Raw genomic sequence first — 27,799 nt, 5'->3', positions numbered from 1 at the left:
CTTCCACTTGATAAGGTTATCCACGTATGTCTTGTATCTTGTTTGTTTCCCAATCCTTGAACTAAAAATCTTTTTAGCTTCAAGGGATTTATCCTTTTGATTTGGCAACTTGGCAGTGATTTGAGAGAGGTATGAATCTACTTGTGAAATAAATATAATGGGCCCTTTATACATTGTTAAATTTACCACATTGAATGTAACCAAAATCTATGATGACTTTACATATCTTGTTGATAATCCTGCAATTAATAATAATAATTTGTTTGTCTTCTATTTCAATTTCATAGCTATCTAAAGTAATTGAAGCAATACATAAAATCTTCATTGCATCTTCATCAGACACTTTGTTTTCTATCTATGAGTTGATTTTGTTAGTGAACATATTCAAATGAAATTGGAAATTAATATGTTAGATATCCTTTACTATTTATGTTTCTAAGGAAAATAAAAATATTATGCTTGAGTAGACCAAATTAATGGAGATAGTATTAGATGTTAACTATGTCAATCTCTTGCTTTCAGGAAATGTAGAAGGAGGCTCTAGTTCAATATTCTATCTCAATTGATAGGCATAGGACATTAGGTGGAGCTAAAAAATGCAACATGTTTGCATTTTTTTATATAGATAATTAATGTAAATGTGGTGCATTTTTTTAGCTCCACCTATTGTCCATGCATATGGAATGCCTCTACACATGCATTCTCAATTTAGAGTGGTTGAATCTTATTTTGGATGGGAGGGAGAGAAGCCAAAGACATATGGATGCTTTATGGCTAAAGACAATGATTCTTCACTATTTATATTGTAGTTCTATCATTGAGTTCCTTATTTTGACTATTGCTACATTCTACATTTTGATGTTAATAAAAGTAATGTTTTTTTTCCTTTGTTGAAGTGTGTTATTCTTTCATTCACAAAAAATGATCTCTACTAATTGCAACCATATTGGTAACATGTTAATCTTATTCTTCTTGAAGTTGTTGTTATAACACTATAGATCCTAATATGTATATAGCACACTCACCAATGCAATAAAACTAGAACATATCTTTAAAAATTTCAACATCTTTTGTAACACTAATTGATCATGATTTTTTTGTATTTGGTTGTAGGGTACCAAGTAGCAGAACTAAATGAGAAATTGAGGTTATAGGGTAAAGAAAGAATATCTACATCATTTAAGAGTAATTTTAGGTAAGGATTGGATCTATTTATGGTTTTAATGTAATATCCCTATCATAAAATAGATTATTAATCAAATCATGTGTTGATTGATTTAAAACATCTATGACCCATTTTAGTTTTGTTTTCATAGGTAAGCATATTTGTCAGCTTTCTTTATACACCCTCAAATAGTTTTCCTAATGGGTATTTAAGTACAACTTGTAGGTAGTCATAGGGAGGTAATTTGCATTGTTTTCTCTAAACTACGAATTCCCATTGGGATTCTTTGTTGTTCACCATTCTAGAAGTGAAAGACCTTTCCTATTTGGCTCTTCCAATTTTGGTGGGATTCAACCCTCACCCTATTTTTTTGCCTATAGAACTTTTCTTGGATTTGGAAAATTGGAGCACCATCTTTTGAAAAATATTAATTTGAAGGATTATTCATATTTAATCTCATTCCTTGTTTGACTTTTAAATTTTAGATCTCTGAGTTTATTGCATGTCTAAGCATTTCATTTCTATCCAGCATGAAGTTCTATCTTCCTGTGTGGTTACATTACCCTAGTGTATGACCATCAATTTCCAACTCCCTCAATCCATCACCATGTAGCCATTAGGCCTTCACTTCCTTGCTACCCTATGACTACTATTCTGTATGGTCACCTATTCCATACTGTATAACTACTACTCCATACTATATGACTTCTTGCTTACCCTATACTATATGATTACCTACTCCTTAATGTACAACTACTTTCTCACTCTATACCGTGTGACCACATACCATACGACTAGACTTTATCCACCCCCACCATATTGATAGGTATATTGTATGGCCAATTTGATCTAGTTCCCCCACAAAAAAATTTGTTTACCTCCAAGATCATCACTTTAGGGTTTTCTAAGGTGATTACTTAATAGGAACATTATAGTGGTATCAAAGCTTCAATCCTACCAGCATGCGAATAGTGAATGAGAGTGTATACCTGGAAGAGAAGAAGAATCCATTCCATTGATACAATGGCTATAGAACCAAAACTCACAGAACTTGTTGCACTACTAAGAGAACTTGTGAGGAATCATACAAAGATCAATGATACTCATCATCTCATGGAAGAAACTCTCAAGAAATTTGCAGACAATAAAATATTTGGTAAAAAAAATGGTCAAAGTGTAAAGTCAATGTTGGGTAAAGAAAACCCTCATCTAGCATAATCTCAAACTTCCATGCTATCTTTCCCCCATAGATAGAGATACCACATGGAGGAAAGCAACCAACCTTTGAAGAAATGCAAGAATAACTGAGAAAATACTAGAAGAATGAAAATTTAGAGGAAGATATATCTTACAAAGATTATAAAGATCTAAGGATAAGATATTTAGGAGGTGAAAACCAAGGATATTTTAACAATGTCTTAGATGGAAGTTGGGTAAAGTAAATTTTTCTCCATTTGATAGATCCAAATCCATATCTATGCAAGCATGGATAATTTAAAGTTGATACTTAATTATAGCTTAATCCTATGCCAGAAGAAGAAGTAATTAAATTTGTAGCATTACACTTGGAGGGAATTTTGTTTGAATGGTGGCATCATAGAACCATTGCACTGGGACATGATCAAATAAATACCTATTTAGAATTCACTGAGAGATTAATAGATCAATTTGATGGTAAAGATCTAGAACTCAATTTCAAATATTTGGCATAATACAAGTAAACTAGATCAATTTACTAGTACATTTCAAAATTTTAGAAACTCTATGTTTTGGCGATAGACATTTCTAAAAGAAGATAGATAGTGCTTTTCATAGATAGACTAACAGAACCAATGAAGGGTTTGGTAAAAGGGTTCAATCTTGCCACCCTATGAGAACTTGTTAAGAAGAAAAGGAGTATGACATCATCATTGGTGTCATCCTTATGAAGTTACTCACATCCCAAACTATTGGTGTTTCTAAGGGACAAAGATAACAAACCTCCATCAAGAAAGCTAGTGTTAGATTAAGCTACTAGATAGGAGCTCGAAAGGAAAAAAACTATGTTTCAACTACAAGGGACCATGGAAACTTGAGCATATATTCCTTGAGAAAGGAAGCATTCACTACATTGAAGTCATGTCTAATGATGAGGACGAATAGGAAGATATACCCTTCAAAGACAACCAACCCCACAAGGACACCAAATTGGTTAGTTTGAACGATGCAAAAAGAATTGCAGCATTGGTACAGCATGGAGGAAATATCACCCTTTCTAATAGCCTAAGGTGCATAGTTTTTTGTGTACAAGGAACCCTCCAAGGATAAATGGTTATGGTGATGCTCGATAGCAGGGCCACTCTAAACTTTATAAACTCATGTCTAGTGAAGCAAAGAGGTCTACCTATGGAGATGCATGTAAGATTAGAGGTCAAGGTTTCTCAAGGGACTCTTTGGCCCTACACACACCTTGTTCCTTAGCTTAGTATCACAATGGCAAAACAGACATTGATCGAGGATTTCTTCATAGTGGAGCTTGTTGATATGGAGGCTATTCTAAGCATATAGTGGATGGAGGTAGTTAATGAACACACTTAGAGTTTCAAATAGATGGACTTCACTTATTTTGTCAATGGAAAGAAGGTTGTTCTCTATGGAATGGAAAATGAGGGATTGAAGGAAGTTTCTACATATTAGATGGAGGCAATTTTTTGATGTGATGACATTGCTTGGGCTGCACACTATTTTTTCTCATTATAACCTATAAAACGACAATAGAAACTTTCTTAGGATGATGATCTCCAAAATATATTGAGTGGTCATGATAAATTTTTCATAGACATTCCTCCTATCATACTACCTCATTGAGGATTTGAAGATACTATCAAGTTGAAAGAAGAAACCAAGATATTGATAACCACACCCTACCACCAGCCCAAGGAATTAAAATATGAGATGAAAAATGATTAAGGAACTATTGGAGAAAGGATGGATCCATCCTAGTTCTAGCCCTTTCATGTCATCAGTGGTATTGTTCAAAAAGAAGGGTAGGATGATATGCATGTGTGTGGACTACCACGAGTTGAACAAAAATAAAAATAAAAAATAGATATCCCATTCCAAGGATAGATGAGTTGTTGTATGAATTACATTATGTAGTCAATTTTTCAAAAATAGATCTTTGTTTTGAATACCATCAAATTTGTAAGAGGGAAGAAGATGTGGAATAGATAGCTTTTCATTGTCACTATGAGCATTATGAGTTCTTGGTCATGCCATTTGAATTAACAAAGTCACTTGCTACATTCTAATCATGCATGAATCACATCTTTAGCAAACAATTAAGTAAGTATTTATTTGTATTTTTTGATGATATTCATATTTATAAAAGGACATGGGAAGAGCACCTAAAGCATCTGGATGGAGTCTTGTGGATCATGAAGGATTAGTCCTTATTCACCAAGCAATCCAAGTGTGAATTTGGTATGACATAAATATTGTAATTGGGGCATGTTATTAGTAAATATGGAGTTCAAGTTCATTAAGAGAAGATCTAGGCTATCATTGATTGGTCTCCCCCAAAATTACTCATAGAGGTGTAAGGATTTTTTGGACTATACAGTTATTATTGGAGGTTTGTAAAATGATTCTCTCATCTTAGTGCCCCATTAATAGATTTGACAAGAAAAGCATCCTTATAGTGGAATGAAAAGGCACAACTCACTTTTGATAAGCTAAAAGAAGCAATGAGCACTTGTCCCATTCTTGCATAACCTGATTTCACTTGACCATTCATTCTAGAGTGTGATGCATCTAAAGAAGGCATTGTCATGGTAGTGATGCAAGCTAGACACACCATAGCCTATGATAGTAGAAAGCTTACACAAATAATATACTTATATTCCATTTATGACAAAGAGATGTTGGTCATCATACATGAAATAACCAAGTTTTGACAACATTTGGTGGGTTCCAAGTTTGTCATTTGTTCAAATCATAATAGTTTGAGATATTTTTTAGAGCAATGGGACTTGAATGAGAGGCAAAAAAATGGGTAAGTAATGTTCAAGCTTTTGATTTTGACATTGAATATGTGAAAGGAAAGAACAATGTGATTGTAGATGCTTTGTCTAGGAAACCTACCATTTTCTTACTGACCTAGATTTTAGTTGATTGAAAAGAACATTTATTGGTAGAATATACCAAAAACACATTTTCATGTGAGCTAATGGATGCCAACACCCAATATAATCCATACATGGTGGTGAATGATATCATTTACTATAAGAATAAAATATTTCTAGTGCCAGAATCCAAATTGAAGCAAAAAATATTGAAGGAGGTACATGACTCACCCTTGGTAGGACACCCGAGCTTCCTCAAAACTTTTAGACATCTCAGGAAGAGGTTTTCATGGAAGGGTCTTTATGAAGATGTATTATATTATGAAAGAGAGTGTGTGGTTTACCAAGAGACCAAATCCAAACATACTCTACCTATCGAATTACTACAACCTCAGCCAATTCTAGATCAAAAGTGAAAGGAAAGGATTGTATTTTCATGGTGGTTGACAAACTAACAAAGTATGCACATTTCTTTCCCATCCCCTTAGAATTTTAGGTCACCTAGGTAGTCGATCTATTTTTTAGATAAGTCTTTTGTCTATATAGGTTACCAAAACATTGTTAGTGATTAGGATGGATGATTTATCAGTATCTTCTTAGACAAAGTTGTTTCAACTAGTAGGAACATAATTGTTGCCAAGCACTAGTTACCACCCTTAGACAAATAGATAGATGAAGATTTTGAATAAGTGGCTTGGAGGCTACCTTTGGAACTAGTTTCTGCACATAAACAAGTGTGGGTCAATTGGATACACTTAGGGGAATATTGTTCTAATATGACATACCACATGTCCATTAGGATGACACCATTCAAAGATCTATACAGGTATGAACCACTTTCCTTCATCGACACAATTTTGGGTGATAGTCATGCACCAAGGTTGAGGGATTGGCTTCAAGAGGGACATGCCATCTTAATGTGCTTGAAGGAAAACTTGCAATGAGCATAGAATAAACAAAAGATGTACAACAATAGACACTAAATAGAGAGGACTTTCAAAGTAGGACACTTGGTCTATCTTAGGCTCCATCCATACCTAAAATCCTCATTGAAGGGAAAGAGAAAAGAAAATCTAAAGCCATGATTTTATGACTCTTATTATGGAGTTCGCTGCATCGGCTAAATCACCTATGAGTTGAAACTTCTAGAGGAAAGCTATATTCATAACATTTTTCATGTTTCCTACCAAAAGAAAGTCATGGGATAGAACATCATGATAGCTAGAGACCTTATGTTGCTCAATGAAGAAGGAAAGCTCATATTGGAACTAGCCAAGATTATTGAAGTACATGAGAAGACCCTACAAAACTAAATGATGAAGGAATATTTGGTACACTGCAAACACTTGCCCCTAGATGACACAACCTAGAAAGGAAAGCACATTCTATAACATCTGGTATCATAGTTTCTTGAGGAAAAGAAAAATTTAGGACAGGAAGATTGTAATATCCCCATTATAAAATAGATTATTAATCAAATCTTTATAATGGACCGATTGATTTAAAATATCTTAGACCCATTTTAATTTTGTTTCCATAGGTAACTATAGCTATCAACTATCTTTTTACACCCTCTAAAATATTTTCTAATGGGTATTTAAGCTCAAATTGTAGGTAGTCATAGGGAGACAATTTGGATTATTTTCTCTATATTGTGAATTCTTGTTGGGATTCTCTATTTTTCACCATTTTGAAAGTGAAAGACCTTCCCTATTTGGCTCTTCTAGTTTTAGGGATTCAACCCTCACCCTAGTCCATCATCTATAACACTTTTCTCAAATTTAGAAAATTGGAGCACCATCTTTTGGAAAATATTAAATTGAAGGATTATTCATGTTCAATGTCATTCCTTATTTGGCTTTTGAATTTTAGATCTTTGAGTTTATTGCATGTCTAAGCATTTCATCTCTATTTGACACAAAGTCCTATCTTCCCATTTAGTTACATTACCCTACTATATGAATAGCATTTTCCAACTCCCTCATTCCATCACCTTCTAGCCATTAGGCCTTCAGGTCCCTACTACCATATGACTAGTATTCTATATGGTCATCTTATATTCCATACTATACGACTGCTAATCCATACCATATAGCTTCTTTCTTACCCCATACCATATGGCTGCCTACTCCATACCATATAGATAATTTCTCACTCTATACTATATGACCACATACTATACAGCCAAACTGTATCTAGCCCCCACCATACTAACAAGTATACCATATGGCCAGTCTGATCTAGTTCCCCCATGGAAATATTTTTTCACCTTTGGGATCATCAAGTTTAGGTTTTCTAAGGTATTAATAGATAGGAACATTACATTGAACCTAGAAGGAAACTATTAATGATAATCCTTTTTTAAGGTTCATTCAAAATGTTGTTTTGTTACATGTTTGGTGTTGAATGAGGGATATTAGTCGATGATCTTTTCCTTCTTATTCCAATTGGATAGAATGTTATTAAGGCTACTCTAATTGTAGTAATTTGTAAAGGATAATATAGCAATATAAAAATATCTAGATGATTCCCCCCGTAAAAGAGTTTGAATCTCATCTTTTATCTTGCAAAGATGCAAAGAGATGCACCCTCCAAGCATAGATTGGTTGGTTATAAGTGGGTGTTACACACAATGTTTAAATATGGATAAGTTCTCAACCATTTATAAGATACAACTTCTCACATCAAGTACCCTTACCAATGTCACTATTCTAAACTCAACTCCTTAAACATAAAGCACTCAAAGTTTGATTAGTCCATCAACTGTTGATCATATTGCAAGTTTGAACTTCTAATCTCACTCATAGTTTTTTGTCACACTCTCATCGTGAGACATCTTGTCCTTCCTGATGTCCATAATTGTTCAAACACAATATTTTTCCATCCTTAATGCCCATTGAAAACTACCATCACTATCAAAATGTAGACAATAAAATGTAACTTTTTCTCTCTCCCAACCAACCCACATTACATCTTTTCATTTATCCATTCCTTGGATCAACCGTTGACCCTTTAGTCCTTGACTCTCTTTAGGCCTAAGGATGTTACTTGTGAAATACCCTTGAACTAATAACTGATACTAGACCCCCAATAACATGTTTAACTTTGTCAAACTTATGTCAGACAACTAAACATGTGGAATGTCACTCACTTATCAAACTAGAAAATGTATTTCCCCACTCTTATATCAATAGGGATACTTACTCCCCATAGACCAACAATTGACTTACCTTCGATTATCAAAAAAATATGATTCTTACACTCCTAATGTTGTCACCATGATAATCACCAATTACATTGGATCACCAAACAAAAAGGATTCTTATGGTTAAAAGAAAAAATAGGGCTAGTGACCAAATTTTTGATGAGGCCTATCATTGATGGCATGGAAAGCTCATTGATACCAATCTCCTAATCATCAAAGTTTTGAAATTTTCTAGTAATGCTCTAACACTACCTCATGATAGAGATTGAGATCATTTTCAATGGGGTTCTCCATAAATATATAGACAACCCTAGATTTCATCAGAATTTTGACAAAATTTATAGTGACAAAAATTCTGACCATTAGCATCAAGAAATAGGTGCAAATTTACTAGTGGTGTGATTCCATAATTGTTTTTGTGGATAGATTTTCTAAAATGATACAATTCATACCATGTAAGAAGACATTAGATGTTGTACATGCTACTAAGATTTTCTTCAAAGAGATTGTTAGATTGCATGGATTACTAGAAAGTATTATTTTTGAAAGAGACAATAAATTTTTTGGTTATTTTTGGAGGACTTTGTGGAAGAATATGGAAACTGAGTTCAATTTTAGTTTTACATTCCATCCATAGACATATGGACAAACATAGGTTGTGAATAGAATCTTGGCTAATTTGTTGAGACTATTAGTTGGAGATAAGCTGAGTAATTGGGACATGATATTGGCATAGGTTGAGCTTTCATTTAATAATTTTGTGAATAGGAGTATAGGAAAAACACATTTTGAGATTGTTACTAGAATGCAACCTACATGAATATCAAATTTGAGGGATGTTGCTAATGAAGAGAAGAGAAGTGATGAAGAGAAAAAAAATTTCTGGTTTTATGAAGTCTTTGCATGAGGAAGTGAATTTGAAGTTGGAATAATGTAATAAAAAGTATTCCTATTAGAACATACATTAAGGTGAAGATGAAGAAGTTTGGACCTTATAGAATTTTGAGGAAGTTTGACAATGGAAATTCTTATTAAGTTGAGTTACCTGATGATATGGATGTATCTCCTATATTCAATGTTGCTAATTTGTATAAGCATCACGAGTTACATGATGAAGTTGTTGTATTAGATGATTATCCTAAGAAGTAGATTGAAGAGTTTGAGCATATAATGGATTAGAGTGTTGAAAATAGATTGTTTTGAAGTAAAGAAACTATAATGGAACAATCATTATTTTGTCAATAATGTCAAACCTACTACCTATTAGTGAGACAATTAATTTTTTGGTCTAAATGCTATCATGTGGTTGATTGATGAGGAGGATTTTAAATGAGGAGATAACAAGAGAAACTAGAGAAAGGTTGAGTTATATGGTATATAAAAGAGCATCAAGACCAAGTAAGACATTGGTACTATAGTGTATTGTTTATCTACTTAAATTTTGAAATGAGAGATTTCTCAAACAAAGATTGGAAGAAGATCAAGTAAGAAAAGTTTTTACCAAGCCTTGCTGAGTAGTTTGTGCAAGCTGAATAGAAATCAATAGAAGTCAATTGAAAATCAATAATTACTGAGAAAAGAAGACAAATAGTGCAAGCCAAGTGAAAGTTAGTATATGCTAAGTAAAGCTTTTTTGGTGTCGAGCATTAGTAAACTTTAGCATTGGCCAAGTGAACTAGTGTTGGTTGAATGAAAAAATAGAATAGATGCCAAGTGATAGAAAACATTGCTAAATTAGAGATTTGATGAATCTTAGCTAACTAATTAGATTTCTTAAATTATGTGAAGCAATTGGAAGATAACTATGATGATGTGGTGGCACAAAATTCAAGGTAAACCATTTTGAGGCAAATTCAAGGAAGATTGTAGAGGAAGTATATAGAATAACCAAATGAAAAAGTGGGTAAACTCATTGAAACCTTCCTAACCCTAAAATGGATGATTGTGGTTAAGAGGCAAAAGATCCACATTTTTTTTAGAGAGAGCTTGCCAGAAGAAAAGATTGTCATGTGCGGGAACCTAAGGAAGATAAGAAGTCTAAGGTATTTCTTTACCTATTGGCTAAACAAAAGAGATTACAATCAACATACAAAGAAATAAGGCTTAAGGGGATGAATGCTTGAAGGGTGAACAAGTTATTAGAGTTGAAGAGTGTGAAGGTCAAGAAAAATGGAGGACTAAAACAACTATACCAGTGTGGATAAAATATTTTGGATTAAGGTTGACCTAACAATCATTTCTAAATCCTTTAACTAGGTGACATTCTAATGTAATGTTCTAATGTCTTCTAACAAGGCTCACTCCTAACAAGGTGATTGAAATCCTTTAACTAGGTCACATTTAACATTGTGTACTGTAACCTTTAATAGGGTTGGCCTTTCATGGGGTATCACTTTAGAAGAGTGAGAATTGGTAGCATGTTATTGATGTTTTTTCACAAATTAGGTTTCCATGTAAAATACTTGTGTCAAATTGTGTGAGTGTTCTTATGGTATTTCATGTTTACATTCATGCAAAGTTGTTTTGACCTAGGATAGTAACCTACTATGTTAAGGTATTGTATTATCTAATGGATGCATGCAGGTTAAGGTTTTATGGATATGGATCTAATTAGCATTAAAAAGTTTTATTTTTACATCTAGACCTTGGATAATTGATTAACTCCCTCTTAGTTATAGGATTCAAATAATTGGTATCAGAGCACCAATGCTTGTGAGGGAATAATTTGAAGGTACTAAAAGTTAAAGATCAAGATGCATAAAAAGAAGGTTCCCAAACTGAACAAGGAAAACTTTCCTATATGGAAAATTGATGAAGCTACATCTAGGAGGTCTTGGAGACTATGCACAATCTACCATCACCATTAAGCATGTTAAGCCTGCTAGATCCCTAACTATTGATGATCTAAGAAAGAAGAAAGAACACAATTAGGCTATGTTAGAACTTGCCTCTTCCCAAAGCTAGTCAAAGTTTGATAATATCAAAGAATGTGACAATGCAAAGAAGATGTGGGATGGTATGGAGATGATCTATGGAGCAGATAAGAATGTTTTGAGAGATCAACTTGTAAGTATAAGGGAAAATTTTGATGACATGAGAATGAAAGAAGGTGAGAACATTATCCAATATTACACAAGAATAAAAGATGTTGTGAATGCTATTAGAAGAGCTAATGGTATCATTGAAGATGAGACTATAATTAGCAAAGTACTGAGAACAAAATTGCCTATCTATGTTATTGGAGTTTCTACCATACAAGAGTTAAGTTGTGTACCCAGTAGTAATTTGACCCTTGAAGGACTAATGGGTAGACCCACTACCTTTGAACTCTCTAATTTTTTCTAATTTCAAAACTAAAAATGTTGAATCTACTTTCAAAGCTAAATTATCATTAAAGGAACCTAAAGAGAAGAAGAAAAAGGTCAAACATGTTTCTAGTGATAGTAATATAGATGAGGAGGATGTAGAAGAGCTTGAAGCATTTCTATAAAGTATATTTCACAAAGGCAAAGGTAAATAAAAAGGTAAGCTACCTATCATGTTCTTTAATTGTAATGAGGTTAGTCATATTGTTAGTAGATGTCTAGAGAAGAAGAACAATATAAGTGGAGATAAATATAGAAGTAAAAGAGATGAGGATATAAAAGATTATAAAGATAAAGGAAATAGGTTTCTCTATATTGCTGAGGTGGAAACTGAAAATGAATCTGATGACCATGATGATGAAGTGGTGTATGTTGCAATGAAGGATGATTTTGATGAGAATGGGACAACTACACTAGTATCTTATGTGAACAAGAGTGATAAATAGATCATTGAAAAGGGATGTTCACATCATATGACTAAAGATAAAAGTAAGTTCATTCCCTTGATTATTACAATGAAAATAGTGTAAGATTTGGCAATGATGCACGTTGTCTGATATAGGAAAAGGATCAATCAAACTAATAGAAAAGATCATGTGTGACAATGCCTATTATGTAGGATGACTTAACTATAACTTGTTGAGTGTGTCAGAACTAAATAGTGTAGGTTGCAAAGTTGAGTTTGAGAACAAGAAAGTAAAGATCTATGACACTGATGGGAAACTAATTAGTAAAGGTGATCAAACTAGAGGTAATCTATTTTATCTTGACATGAATGATGTTACTTGTCTAGTTGTAGAATTTGATGATGTGTGGCTATGGCACAAGAGGTTATGTCATGTTAACTTTGATAACTTAGTTAGTATTAGTAACATGAAAAGAGTTAGAGGTTTTCTTAAACTAAAGAAACATGACAATATGACTTGTAAACAATGCTAGTTAGGCAAGATGACAAAATCTAGTTTTAAAAGTAACATTAACCCCTCTAAAGAAATTCTAGAATTAGTTCATAGTGATTTCTATGGATGAATTGATGTGTGAAGCTACAAATGTGACAAGTACATTATCATATTTGTTGATGATTATTCTAGGATGATGATAGTTATGTTTTTGAAATAAAAATATGATGTTTTCTAAATGTTTAAGTAGTAGGTTAGAGTTGAAAAGGAGACTGGCAAAAGCTTGAAATGTCTAATATATGACAGAGGTGGAGAATTTAAATTAAATAAGTTTGAGATATTCTGAAGTGATAGAGGAATCGAGAGACAGACTTTTGCACCTAAGACCCATCCACAAAATGGGATTTCTAAAAGGAGGAATATATTAATAATGGACTATGCTAGAACACTCATGATGGAGAAGGATTTTTCTTTGAAATACTAGAGAAAAGCTCTAAGTACAATTGTCTAAACCAAGTACAAGTCAAGAAAGGTACTCATTGAACACCTTTTGAACTATGGTATGGATACTCACCCAATGTAAAATATTTTAAGGTATTTGGAAGAAAGTGTTACATTCTTAAAGAAAAATAAAATATAAATTTGATACTAAAAGTGAAGAAGGTATATTCCTAGGCTACTCCACAATAAGTAAAGCTTGTAAGTGTTTGAATACTAATACTAACAAAGTTGTGGAAATTACAAATGTGAAGTTTGATGAATATGCAGAGATACATGTGTTGATAATTAGATAATAGTCATATGTAATTATTTTCAATTATGGGAACACATGATGTACATGCTAACAACAAACCTCAAAAATAAAGATACTTAGTGTTTGGTAATTAGAAAATTGTCAAAGTATAGAATTTGTTTACAACAATGTATTATTTTGTTTATAACATGTTTTAGACATCATATTATGACTAAAAAATTTACATGGAGAAATTATACATGTTGTTGATGGCATTTATAACCTCATAAGTTTGCATGAACTATATGAAATGGAGATAATCATGTTTTGATGATGCAAGATAGTGGAATTGAAGAAAAGAATTGTTTTGTTTACAAAATAATTAGTTGTCCAATTAGGGCCAACATCCTAGATGTTTACTTTACCTTGAAAAAATGAATTGTGGTCTTAGTTGATCCAAAAATAATTTGTAAAGGCATGGTATTTATGAAAAGGACTTCTTGCGATAAGAAGTGTGTTATATTGGTGTAGTATGTAAGCAAAGTGCAAGTATGGATTGCAAATTGTAACTGTATGTGAAAACAATTAATGTAAAGTTTTATATGAACTATCTGGTGATCCAAGATCAAGTTGAAGATTAGAGATTACAAAAGGAAAGAAAATAATAGTAAATTAATTGATTGAGCAATGAGCTCTTCTTGTAGTTGAAATTGCATGTTAGGGTAGTGGGCTCTTCTTGCATACATTGTGCTACAACTCCTAATAGGTTCAGCATCTCCTAATAGGGATTCAAAGTCTCCTAACAAGGATTCATTATACTAAATATTCTCATTGACTCCTAAGAGGGTCCATCCTCTAACAAGGAACTTATATATTAGTATATTATCTAGTGGGTATCATTCCCACTGATGTTTTCCCTTGGCCAAGGTTTCCCTAGTTAACAAAATATGGTGTTATGAGTTATCTTTGTGCATTTCTATTGTTAGTGTTCAACATTATTTTATTGTTTTTTTATACATTGTTTAAAGTAAGTAATTATATCTAGTTGGTGACTAAAGTTTGTAGATGACTGATTCACCCACCCTCAAAAATCCTTATTTGTAACAATTGGTATCAGAGCACAATTACTTTGAAGAGGCTTAAAAACTTAAGTAAGATCCCTATGGATATGGAATAGTTGATGAAGAACCTTGAAAAAGCTATTGAACAAATTGATCTCCTTACTAAAGAAAGAGATAAGCTGGAGGATAGATATGAAGACTCTAAAGTATGCATTGATTAGTTGAAGGAAAAGATTGAACATCAGAAATCTAAGCCTAAATCTACAGAATCTAGAACTATAGATGATGACAATTCAAAGTTGAAGATAGAATACAAGATCTTGAAGCATGAGTTGAAGATTAAAAATTTGAAGTTGACTTTGAGAAATGATCCTAGCAAAATTGAATTTAATTTGAAGACTGACAATGCAAATCTGAGAGTAAGTCTAGCAAAAAGAACATCTAAGTTTGAAACATTGAAAGATAAATAACTCCTTAAGTACAATACTATTGTGAAAGGTGAATTGACACAATGAAAAAGTAGCTTGAGAAGCTTTATTCTAGTAGAGAAAAGCTTGATGATTCAATGTCTATACAAAGACCTTATGATAAGACTAGTCTTGGCTATCTAATTAACATGTCTATATAGAAACCTAAGATTAGATCTAATTTGAAAGAAAAATAAAAATCTAATGACAAGATTGAATCCAACCAATCTTTTGAGAAACCCAAAGAAGTTGAGGAAAAGAAGGAAGTTGAAATCTTAGATGAACCAAAGCAAGTGGAAACTCCTAAGACATCTATGTATGAATTTAGAGGTAAGTTCTTTTTATGTAACAAAATAGGTCATATGAAAAGACATTTTACTAATAAGTCATTCAATCATGTTAAGGACTTTTATTGTCATAATTGTAATGGTATGAGTCATAATGAAATTGATTATAGGAAACATAAGTATGATAATGATAGGAGAAATAGTAGAATATCTAGATATACTAACCCTACATATAGAAGTGTTGGAAATATAGATGGAATAAATGAGAGGGGGGGTGAATCAGTTACCACAAAAATAAATCCACAGATCCCTTAGATGTCTAATAAAACCAGTTACTGTTGTCACTTAGTAAACATACAGAAAAATGTTATAACTCGGTAGATGCATTGTATGTTAACTTTAACAAATCTTAAACATTCACAGTGATAACATGCAAATATAAAAGAAATAACATGAACACATGAGAAATAAAATTTAACATGGAAAAAACCACCAAGTAACTAGCTACTAATTTTTGCTTTTTTGAAGTGAGCCCTGGTAGAAGCCAACCTAGTTAAAGGTTACAAAACACACTGTTAGGTGTGACCTTGTTAGAGGATTTAATCACCTTGTTAGAGGATTTATAAATGGCTATTAGACCAACTTTGTTAAGAGATTTAGAAATCACTACTATAATGGTTAGAAAGTAACAATGAAATGACCTGAATGAGATGCAACTAAATTGTTGATATAGATCACTATTTTCTTTACTAGATCCTTCCTAATCAAATAAAACTTTGCTACTCCTTAACGATATCTAACCATCCTTCAAAGTTCACTCGCACTTTCCTCTTCAAACAAGCAATACACTCGCATGCTTGCTCATTACACTTTAGAATTCTCAACTTGACCTTTCATATATACCATTCAAATTATCAAGTTAGCTCATTTACAAGTTACAATAACCTCAATTGGCTACAATCATTACTTGAAACAATTAAACTTTATTTCTCAAAATAATAAAATCCTTCATTGGCTGACCTTGCTCAGTAAACATAGTTCCTGAACTGATTTCCTGTGTTAACCAACAAAAGCTCGGTTAACATTGTGAACCCTACAAAATCCTTTAGAGTTCTATTGAACTCAATAAACACTGACTTTCCTTTGTTAACCTTATGAGCTTGGTTAGCACTAACTTTCTACTATATTTCCTTTGATTCCTAAGTGAACTCAATAGACATTGTTTCCATAGAGTAATTTCCAAGAATGCTCAGTAGACTCTAAAATTTTCTTTGCCAACCATCTGAGCTTGATAGATACTGACTGATAATTGATATGACATTTGTGTAACATCAAAGACAACACACACTTATAAAATTGTATCCAACAATCTCCCTCTTTGGTATTAATGGCAACACAATATATCATAGCACAATGAAATTTGAAAAAAATACTTTTCTCCCTCTTAGATTTTATGCCACAAACTTCTCTAATGCAGTAATCTCCCTCTATGAAGGAATTACATAGCTTCTTCTTTAAATAGGGAACCCTTCTTCAAACAAATTTAAATTTCAAAAAGATATGATAGTAAACTCTCCCTCTTTGACAACACATGCCAAAGACAACACAAACCAAATGAGTAATAGTGTACCTTGAGTACTAATTCATATGTAATGTTCCCTTGACTATGCTGCATCAAGTCATAGATCTTCAACTTGGTCCCTATTGATGCATTACTAAAACTTTATTTTAGTGAGCGTAAAATACGAGAATGACCCATAACTTACCTCTTAGATATAAGAATGTACCCTTAGGTAATGGCTTGGTGAATATGTTTGCAATCTATTCTTTTGTATGGACATATTCCAATCTGATTTCCTTATCTTGCACCAATTCTTAGACAAAGTGGTACTTTATTGCAATGTGCTTGGCTTAAGAATGCATCACTAGATTTTTTGATATGTTAATTGCACTAGTATTATCACAAAACATAATAACTGGTTCTTTGATCTCAACATTCATGCCTTCCAACAACTATTTAAACCAAACAATATTAGAATAGTTCACTTCTGCTGCAACATACTCTGCTTCTACTATAGATTTGGATTTTTAATTTTTCTTTTTACTTGTCCAAGATCCCAATCTCTTTCCAAGAAAGAATGCTTCACCACTTGTACTCTTCCTTTCATCAATGTTTTCTACCCAATCAGCATCAATAAACACTTTCAAGTTTAGATTTCCTCCAAATTTATTCCACAATCCATAATCTTTAGTGCCTTTCAAGTATCTCAAGATCCTTTAGATTTCCATCATGTGATTTTCTCTAGGTTTTGCTGAAAATCTTGCCACTATACCAACTACAAGAGCAATATCAGGCCTTGTATGAACTACATACTACAATTTTCTAATCATTGATCTACATAAGGTCTGGTCTACCTCTTTTGAACCATCATCTTTGGTAAGCTTTAGTCCAATGTACATGGGAGTTCCAACTAGTTTTGAATCTTCCATACCAAACTTCTTGAGTATCTCCTTGATATACTTAGACTGAGTGATGTAGATAGCATTCTTGCTTTGTTGAATTTGAAGACCAACAAAGAACTTAATCTTACCAAACATAGACATTTCAAATTCTTTGTTCATTTCTCTTAAAACTCTTTGCATAGAACATCATTCCCTATAAAAAAAAGTATTATCCACAAATATTTCTGCTAAAAAAATCTTGTTATCTGGTCCTTCCTTAATGTACAAGCTACTATTATCATTAGTTCTCTAGAAACTAGTCTGAATAAGATAGTTATTCAATCTCTCATACCATGCTCTAGGGGCTTGCTTCAGACCATACAAAGCTTTTTATATTTTTCAAACCATGTCTTTTTTTTTTTCTGGATCAACAAAACCTTTAGGTTTCTCAATGTAGAATTCATCTAGAATACCATTGAGAAATATCGATTTGACATCCATCTGATATACCTTAAATCCTTTATATGTAACATATGCATGTAGAGTCCTAGCACCTTCCAATCTTGCAACAGGAGCAAAAGTCTCTCCATAATCAATTCCTTCCTCTTGAGAGTAGCCTTTACATACTAATCTAGCTTTGTTTCTTGATACCTTACTATCTTCATTCAACTTATTCCTGAATAACCATTTAGTTCCAATAACATTTTTATCTTTAGGCCTAGGTACAAGAGTCCATGTTTTGTTCTTCTCTATTTTCTCTATCTCTTCATTCATAGCCTCAATCCAACTTTCACTTTCTAATGCATCTTTGACATTTCTAGGTTCAAAATTAGCAAGTAAACAAGTACCTTTTAGCTTACTTCTTGTCATAGTAACTTCAAATTTGTCTCAATAATCTAATCTAGTGCATGATGCCTCCTTACATACTTGGCCAATATAGGTTTCTTGCCTCTTGAATGAATTGCATTGTCATCCTCTTGCACTTCAACTTTAAGTTTTGGGTGCTCTAACTCGATAGGCATTGGCTTGGTAGCATTTGAATGTGAGTCAAGTTCCTACAACTTGGTTTGAACTTCTTGCAACTAGGTGACTGAAGACTCAGGAGTAGAAGTCTCCTGATTGATAGATGTATCTAGCACTGTATCAGGTTCAATGAAAACAAATATCCTATAATCTTCTAGTTCCTTTTTGCTTTCTTCTTTAGTCCTTTTTACAAACTCATCAACTTTCACATGTGCACTTTCTATGATTTTGTGAGTAGACAAATTCAAACATCTATATGCCTTACTTTTGTGAGAATATCCCAAAAATATACCTTCATCACCTTTCACATCAAATTTTCCTTTCCTAGATTCTTTCAAGATATAGCATTTACTTCGAAATACTTTTTGGTAACTTACATTAGGTTTATAGCCATACCATAACTCGTAGTGGGTTTTGAATGAGTCTTTCTTCAACTGTACTTGGTTCAAGGTATGAATTGTAGTGCTGATAGCTTTCTTCCAATATTTGATAGCAATTTTCTTTTTAATCATTAGAGTCCTAGCACAATCCATGATAGATCTATTCCTCCTTTCAGCTATTCCATTCTACTCAGGAGTTCCAAGGGCTAATACCTATCTTTTGATTCCTCTTTCAATGCAAAAGATATTGAATTCATCGGAGATGAATTCACCATCTCTATCTTATCTCAAACATTTCAATGTTTTCCCTATTTCTTTCTCTACTCTAGCCAAATACCATTTGAACTTCTCAAATGCTTTTGACTTCTCTCTTAGATACATAACAATCATCATTCTAGAGCAGCCATCAACAAAAAGAATGAAGAACTTTTCTCTAGTATAGCTCTCAATTCCAATAGGTCCACACAAATCAGTATGCACAATTTCCAAAATTTCTTTAGACTAATAGTTTTTACTTTTAAAGCTAGTCTTTTCCATCTTACCAATCTAACAATTCTTGGATAAACCAACATTAGGTTTCTTTATACTAGGAATGTCTCTTACTTTCCTAAATTTGCTTATCTTTACCATGTTATCAAAACTCACATGACATAACCTTCCATTCCATAAGCAACTTTATTCAAATTGAGCAATAAAACATGAGCACTCACCTAGATCAAGATTAAAAAAAAAGTTACCTTTTGTTTGTATGCCTGATCCAATCAACTTTCGTTTGTCATCTAGCAATCTTGCCTTTCCATGCATGAATTTCACATTGAATCCAATATTGATTAGTTGTGCCACACTCAATAGATTATTTTTTAGTCCTTCAACCTAATATATATTATCACATACAACTTCTTTAGTTAATGAGATTCTTCCTCTTTCTTTTATGCAACAAGGTTCATTATTTCCAAATCTTACACTAGCACCATCATAGTCTTCAAAATATTCAAACTTTTTTTTGTCACCAGTCATATGATGAGAGTAACCACTATCTATGATCCATGTATCATTTTTTCTTACATGAAAGATAAGTGCCATTTTATCTTCCTCATCATTATTGGATTCATCTTTCATAGCAATGTAAATAATTGCATCTTCACTATTATCAGAATCTTTAGAGTCCTTAGCCATAAAGCATGTTTTCTTACCTTTGTCCTTGAATTATTTAAAATCTTTCTTGCCATTGCACTTATGACCTTTCTTCTCATCCTTGCTTTGCTTATTTGGGCACCTAGCTGCAATATGACCGATTTCCTCACATGAAAAATAAATTAGAGGAACTTTACCTTTGTATTTTCCTTTGCCTCTAGAATATTTTCTTGCAAGTAGAGCTTCAACTACTTCAAGATCACTATCAAAACTTTCTTCTAATTCTTCTTCACTTTTTGACTAAGAGTCCTTTATCTTCTTGCCTTTTTCTTTGAGTGAAAGCTTGGCTTCAAATGCTGATTCAATGTTCTTGGAAGCTAGAACATAATTGTCATAGTTATTTAGCTCAAATGATGTCAATCTTCCCACTATGGCATCCTAATTTATCTTATGATTTTCTTCACATATTCTTTCTTGAATTGTAGATACTCTAATTGCATAAATGGGAAGCAATGTTCTAAGAACTTTACTTACAACTGTTTCCTCCTTGATGTCTCCTCCAAAAGCTTTGATTACACTAACACTTGTTTTGATCCTTTCAACATATTTGGCAATGTTTTTATCCTCTCTCATTCTCATCTAATCAAATTATCCTCTAAGACTTTCTGCTTTGGCTCTCCTCACATTTTCATCATCTCCATAGATTTCTTTCAGCTTGTTCCACATCTCAAAGGTAGTTTTGCAGTCCTTAATATCATCAAATTCTTCATAGCTTAGGGCAGATGCAATGTTTATCATCATGGTGTTATGAGTCTTCTTTTTAGCAATGTTATTAACAAATAGTGTACTAGAAGGAGTTTTATATTCTTCATCAAGATATTTCAATCATGTATCTCCAATGGAGGAAAATGGAGTCTCATGAGACCTTTCCATGCTGAAAAGTTATCCCTATTAAGCCTTGGAGTTTCACTCTTATAAGACATCTCAATCTTTAGCTTAGATCCTTGAAATCCTTCCTACAAGCACCAAAAGCTTTGATACTAATTGGAAGAAATATAGATGGAGTAACTGAGAGGGGGGGTGAATTAGTTACCACAAAAATAAATCCACAAATCCCTTAGATGTGTTATAAAACCATTTACTACTATCACTCAGTAAACATATAGAAAAATGTTGTAACTCGGTAGATGTAGTGTATGTTAACTTTAACAAATCTTAAACATTCACAATGATAACATGAAAATATAAAAGAAATATCATGAACACATGAGACACTAGATTTAATGTGGAAACCCAATATGGAAAAATCACCAAGTAACTAGCTACTTATTTTCACTCTTCTAAAGTGAGCCCTAGTAGGAGCCAACCTGATTAAAGGTTACAAAATGCATTGTTAGGTGTGACCTTGTTAGAGGATTTAATCACCCTGTTAGGAGTGGCCTTGAAAAAGGTCTTTAGAAAAATTCAAAGGAACTCCTGATCAAATAAAACTTTGCTACTCCTCAAGGATATTTGATCATCCATCAAAGTTTTCTCACACTTTCCTCTTCAAACCATCAATGCACTTGCATGCTCACTCATTACACTTTAGAATTCTCAACTTGACCTTTCATATATACCATTCAAATTATCAAGTCAGCTCATTTTCAAGTTACAATAACCTCAATTGGCTACAATCATTACTTGAAACAATTAAACTTTATTTCTCAAAATAATAAAATCCGTCATTGGCTGACCCTACTAGGTAAACACTGTTCCTAAACTGATTTCCTATGTTAACCAACAGAAGCTCAATTAACACTATGAAACCTACAAAATCATTTTGAGACCAAGTGAACTTAGTAAACACTAACTTTCCTTTGTTAGCCTTATGAGCTCAGTTAACACTGACTTTCTGCCACATTTCCTCCAATGCCTGAGTGAACTCAGTAGACATTGTTTCCATAGTGAAATTTTCAATAATGCTCAGTAGACTCTAACATTTGCTTTGCTGACCATCTAAGCTCAGCAAATACTGACTGATAATTGATATTACATTTGTGTAACATCAAAGGCAACACATAATTAGACAATTATATCCAACAAGAAGAAGATCTAATGAAAGGACATCAAGATAAGGAAGATCTTATGATGAAAAAAGATAGATCATTTGTTATAAGTGTAACAACTTACGACATACTACTTAGAATTTTCATGCACCTGATGATCATAAAAATCCTAGAAGCAAAGCACCTATATGTTAGTTACGCAAAAAATTTGGACACATAGTGAAATATTGTAGAATGGATAGAAACTTTAGAGATAGAAGAAATAATGAAAGAAACTTCAAGAATAGAAGGAATGATAGAAGGAATCATGAAAGGAACTCTAGAACTAGCAAAGGCAATGAAGAACAAAGAAACATTGTGAGTGAACTTCGAGAAGAACTTAATGAAGTATTCATGAAAGGAAAAAAAATCTCAAAAGAAAAGTTAGGTAATAATGAAATAGAAAGATCAAAGTCAGTTGTTGAGTTTGATTCAATTAAGTTGAATTAAGCTTGTTCATGACATCAAAATTTAAGAACTTAAGTCAAAGACCAAATTAAAGGAAGAAAAGTGGGGAAAAGGTGTATCTTTTTATGTTTTGATGGTACCTAAGCTTTCTTGTGATTTGGAGTTCATCTAAAGAAGTTATGATAGAATTCAAAGTTATTAGTATTACAGTAAAGGCTAATTCTACAACAGAAGATGAAAAGTAAGTTTTTGAAAAGAATTTCATGATGCAAAATATTGTAGATATTTGTCATGATGAAAGGAGGCTATAGTAAACCTTGGGTGACATCCAAAGATAAGATAGATGATCTTGAGTAGTTAACTGATTGTAGAAAAACAAGTAATATCTTTTTCATATTTGTGAAGTATGCAATTAATGTAAGTTCAACTTGAGGGTTAAATGGAGTACAAAATTGATTATGACAACTTGAGGGTTAAATGTAAATTTTCTCAGTAAAAGATCATATTGATAAGGATCATGGATATGTCATTAGCACATAGTGTTGAGAATGAGGATAGACCTATGTTTAAGATTGTTTCTATAAAACCTAATGAAGGAAACCCTAACTTTGCATTATCTATCACTCCAAAAAACATAGTTTACCTTGAAGACATAGAAAATTATTTGAATTGTAAATTTGAGTCAATTGGTAGTGAATATATGAATAAGGATATGCAACTATTCTTTAACCTTGACATGACTATGAAGCATAGATTTGAACACTTAAAGAAACTTGACTTGTTTAAGTATCATTTCTACCATGAGCTAGATACAAATGAATGGACTCAAATCATATTAAGTAAGATACATGGTGGAAAATTATGGATGCAAGATAATGTAGTAGACATTTATACTAACCGTATTCATGAGGAAACTGGTCTTAGAATACAAGGCAGTGTACCCATAGGTGAGAAGATGGTTAAGAAGAAAGTGGAAAGTTACACTAAGGTAGTATACAATGGGAAGGCCATAGTAATCAGCTCCATCAAGCAAGATGATGTGATATTTCTTAGTAAATTATTTCTTATTCAGTTTGTGCAAGTTCTAAGATTGATGAACTTACAACAAGATTTATATATGTAGCTTATAAGATATGTGTTGAGAAAGGGAAAGTAAATTTGAGTGAAATACTAAGAATTCAACCCTTGGAAAACCTTGAAAAGATTAAGAGAACCAAGAATGGTGTGTTTAGATTCCAATCATTGATAAATCACATATTATTCCATGTATTGAAGAGATTTCCCTACTTCTCAGTCATAGACATAATGAGTAGTGATAGATGCACTATGGAGAAGATCATAGAGGTATGCAAAAAGCACCCTATAGATAAGATATTGGACATTGGAAATATAATTATGCAGACTTTTCAAAATGAGATGAAACAACAATTTAGAATTTCACTTGCAATTGTGGATAGATTCAAGGAAGACATTTTTATATTAGTTGATACAGATCATAATTATATTCAAGTAATGGAACCTTGGGAGACATTTTTGGATCCCTTGAGCTATGAGTTGAATAATGATGTTGAAATTGGTTACACTAAATTATTGTTAGAAAGATAAAGATAAATATATATTTGGCATGTACGATGAGATCACATAGCATGCTATAGCATGCTTATCAAGTAACCTTGGAGAAGGCATCACATAAAATTTTTGAATCAATAATGAAGAATGCACTATTAGAGGTTGGAATGACAATGAGTGAATCTAAGGCCATGAGACAAACATTGAAGAAAGGTGTATTGAGCATACAACCCTTGTCAGTATCAATTTCTAAAACATCTTTAGAATAGAGCATATCATATGCAATTGTGTCTAATGTTCAGCCCAGTGACCAGAAAAGAAAATCAGAGAGATTAATGGAAGTAGTATCTTAAAAGACTAAGAGAGTCAAACAACTAGCTACAAGACTTAGTAAGAGGTAGAAAAAATTGTTGACAATTGATTCAAGTGATGAAGATGATGAGGAACAAGAACCTAAGTGAGCAAAAAAGGTGACTCCACCTAACAAGCAGCAAAAAAAGTTTGACAACCTTGGAAGCTGAAGATTGAGAAGATTAACACAGTGATTGCCAATGAGGGAAACTTTGTTCAAATGAAATTTTTTTATGACTTATATAATAATTTTGAAAAGGATCAAATTGATATATCTACTATATGATATATCATAGGAAATGATCTAAGTTTGAAAGATATTGAAGGAGTAGTGAACAAGAAAGTCATGAGAGACTTATAGATAAAAAGACTCCTGCAAGAGAAGAAGACCTTGAACTTTGAAAGTCTATGCTAAGGACTATCTACAAGATTGATAATGAAGGAGGAAAAAAAGTATTGTTGAATAACCTCATGCCATACTTAAGAAATAAGTTTAAACCATTTCTATTCATGGTTGGTGAAAAGGATAAGTTGAGAAAGGACACTACAATAGCTATCAATGATATGTTGATAAAACCACAAGAAGTATCTCCTAGAACCCCAAAAGTGTCAACAAGTGATGAAACTATGCAAATTGATCAAACCAATGTTACAATTAACATTGATGATACCAATCTATTTGGTGGTTCAGAACCAAATGTACCTAACACCAAAGATATTGAGGATAAGATAAAGCAAATTGAGGAAGAGAAGAGACTACTAGAAGTAGCAAAGAAGAAGATAGAAGAAGCCAATAAAAAACTGCTTGAGGAAGGAAGGAAAAGAAAGAAAGAAAAAGATAATAGAAGGATTGCAAAAGAAGAAAAGAAAAGAAAAATAGAGGAAGAAGAAAAGAAAAAATCAAAAGAGCAGAGAGAAAGAGAGGAAAAGGAAGATAAAGAAGAACTAACAGAGCAACAAATAAATAGAGGGAGGACAAGACTAAAACTTTTAGTTCATCTACTCTACTCTCTCTTTCTATTTTGGCCACTGATGATGATGATCAAATAGATCTAATCTAATCCCTATCCAAACTTGTATAGAAGAAGAAAATTGTGAAAAGTTTTTAGGAAAATTTAATAGAAGTAACAGATAAACTACATAGCATTTTGATAGTACAACATATTGAGTCACATCCCAAATAGAGAGCACAAGCATTGCTAAAGTCTTTTGCTGTAGAGTTCACAAATCTATTGAATGTTGCAAAGGTGAAGGCTCAAATTTCACATGATGCTAACTTATTTAGCACCATTTGCTAGATTATCAAGAATGACTTAGTTAATCTTGATACATGTATAAAAGAACCTTAGAAATGTCAACAGGAAGGAAAAAACTATATATGTTAAGTTTACCTTATCAGATGTAAGATGAATAAAGACTTGAACAATTAGATAGAGATAAGGATAAATGAGCTAGAGCCTTTATCCAACCAAATCTAGCATCCATCTAGCAAAGTTGATCATTTTGAGAGTCAAGTTGCTAGTATTCACAGTGACATTAGGAAACTAAAACTTCAAAAAGAACATATTTTGAAGAGAATATATGATTTTAGAGAATCCATTGCTCTAAAGTTATCTTTTGTTGAGAAGTAGCTAGAGAAATGTGCCAAGGCCAAGTACACATATTTAAACCTTTTGTATTCAGATATCAATGCAGTTGAGATTGCATCATATTCTTTATGTGCAATTCTCACATTAGTTGAATCTAACAAACTAACATGGAACAAAGATATGGACAATCTAAAGACTATTTTTGATGATTGTATGAAGATTATTTCAGCATAAAGAAGGACAATAGTTTTGCCAATTTTTGGATAGTATCTTGACATTTTGACCTTTGTAATTAATGTAAAAGGGGGAGAGATGTGAAAGTTGTATACATGTCAAAAGAAGAGATTGTTGGGAAAGATACAATGGGGAGAGATACATGTGAAGATTGTAAAAGCTTAAAGTATATTGTAAGGGGGAGCATATATATGTTAAGTTGAACAAGTTATAATAGATGTAATGTTTATTTTAATAGTTAAGTTTTTGTTAGTTAGCAAATTTTCCCTATTTTGTTGCCATCAATGCCAAAGGGGGAGATTTTTAACAATTGGCTAATAGTGATATGTAATTTTTGTCATTTATGGAAACACATGATGTACATGATGATAGGAAACCTCAAAAATAAAGATACTTGGTGTTTTGCAATCAAGAAATTGTCTAAGTATAGAATTTGTTTACAACAATGTATTGTTTTACCTATAACATGTTTCAGACATCATATTATGACTAGAAAAGTTACATGGAGAAAATATACATGTTGGTGATGACATTTATAACCATGAAAGTTTATACAGACTGTATAGAATAGAGATAATCATGTTTAGATTATGTAGGACAATGGAATTGAAGGAAAGAATTGTTTTGTTTACAAAACAATTACTTGTCCAATTAGGGCTGACATTCTAGATGTTTACTCTAACTTGAAAAAGTTAATTGTGGTCTTAGCTAACCTAGTAGTAATTTGTAAAGGCCTGGTATTTATGCAAAAGACTTCTTGTGATAAGAACTATGCTATCTTGGTGTAGTATGTAAGCGAAGTGTAGGTATGAATTGTGAATTGTGACTCTATGTGAAAACAATATATGCAAAATTTTATATGAGCTATCTAGTGATCTGAGATCAAGTTAAAGATCGAAGATTAGACAAGGAAAGAGAATAATAGTAAATTACTTGATTGAGCAGTGAGCTCTTCTTGTAGTTGAAATTGCATGTTAGGGTAGTGAGCTCTTCTTGCATACATTGTACTACAACTCTTAACAAGGTTGGAATCTCTTAATAGGGATTCAAGGCCTCCTAATAGGGACTACTTTTACTAAATTTTCTCATTGACTCCTAATAGGGTCCATCCTCTAACAAGGAACTTATATATCAATATATTATCTAGTGGATATCATCCCCACTGGGGTTTTCCCTTGGCCAAGGTTTCCCTAGTTAACAAAATATGGTGTTATGAGTTACCTTTGTGCATTGCTATTGTTATTTTTCAACATCACTTTATTGCTTTTTTATGCATGGTTTAAAGTAAGTAATAATA

The sequence above is a fragment of the Cupressus sempervirens genome, chromosome 1 (assembly GCF_028749045.1).
Source record: "Cupressus sempervirens isolate cs-2001-9-10 chromosome 1, ASM2874904v1, whole genome shotgun sequence".
Lineage (NCBI taxonomy): Eukaryota > Viridiplantae > Streptophyta > Pinopsida > Cupressales > Cupressaceae > Cupressus > Cupressus sempervirens.
The sequence above is the reverse complement of the archived record's forward strand: the minus strand, read 5'-3'. Positions refer to the sequence as shown.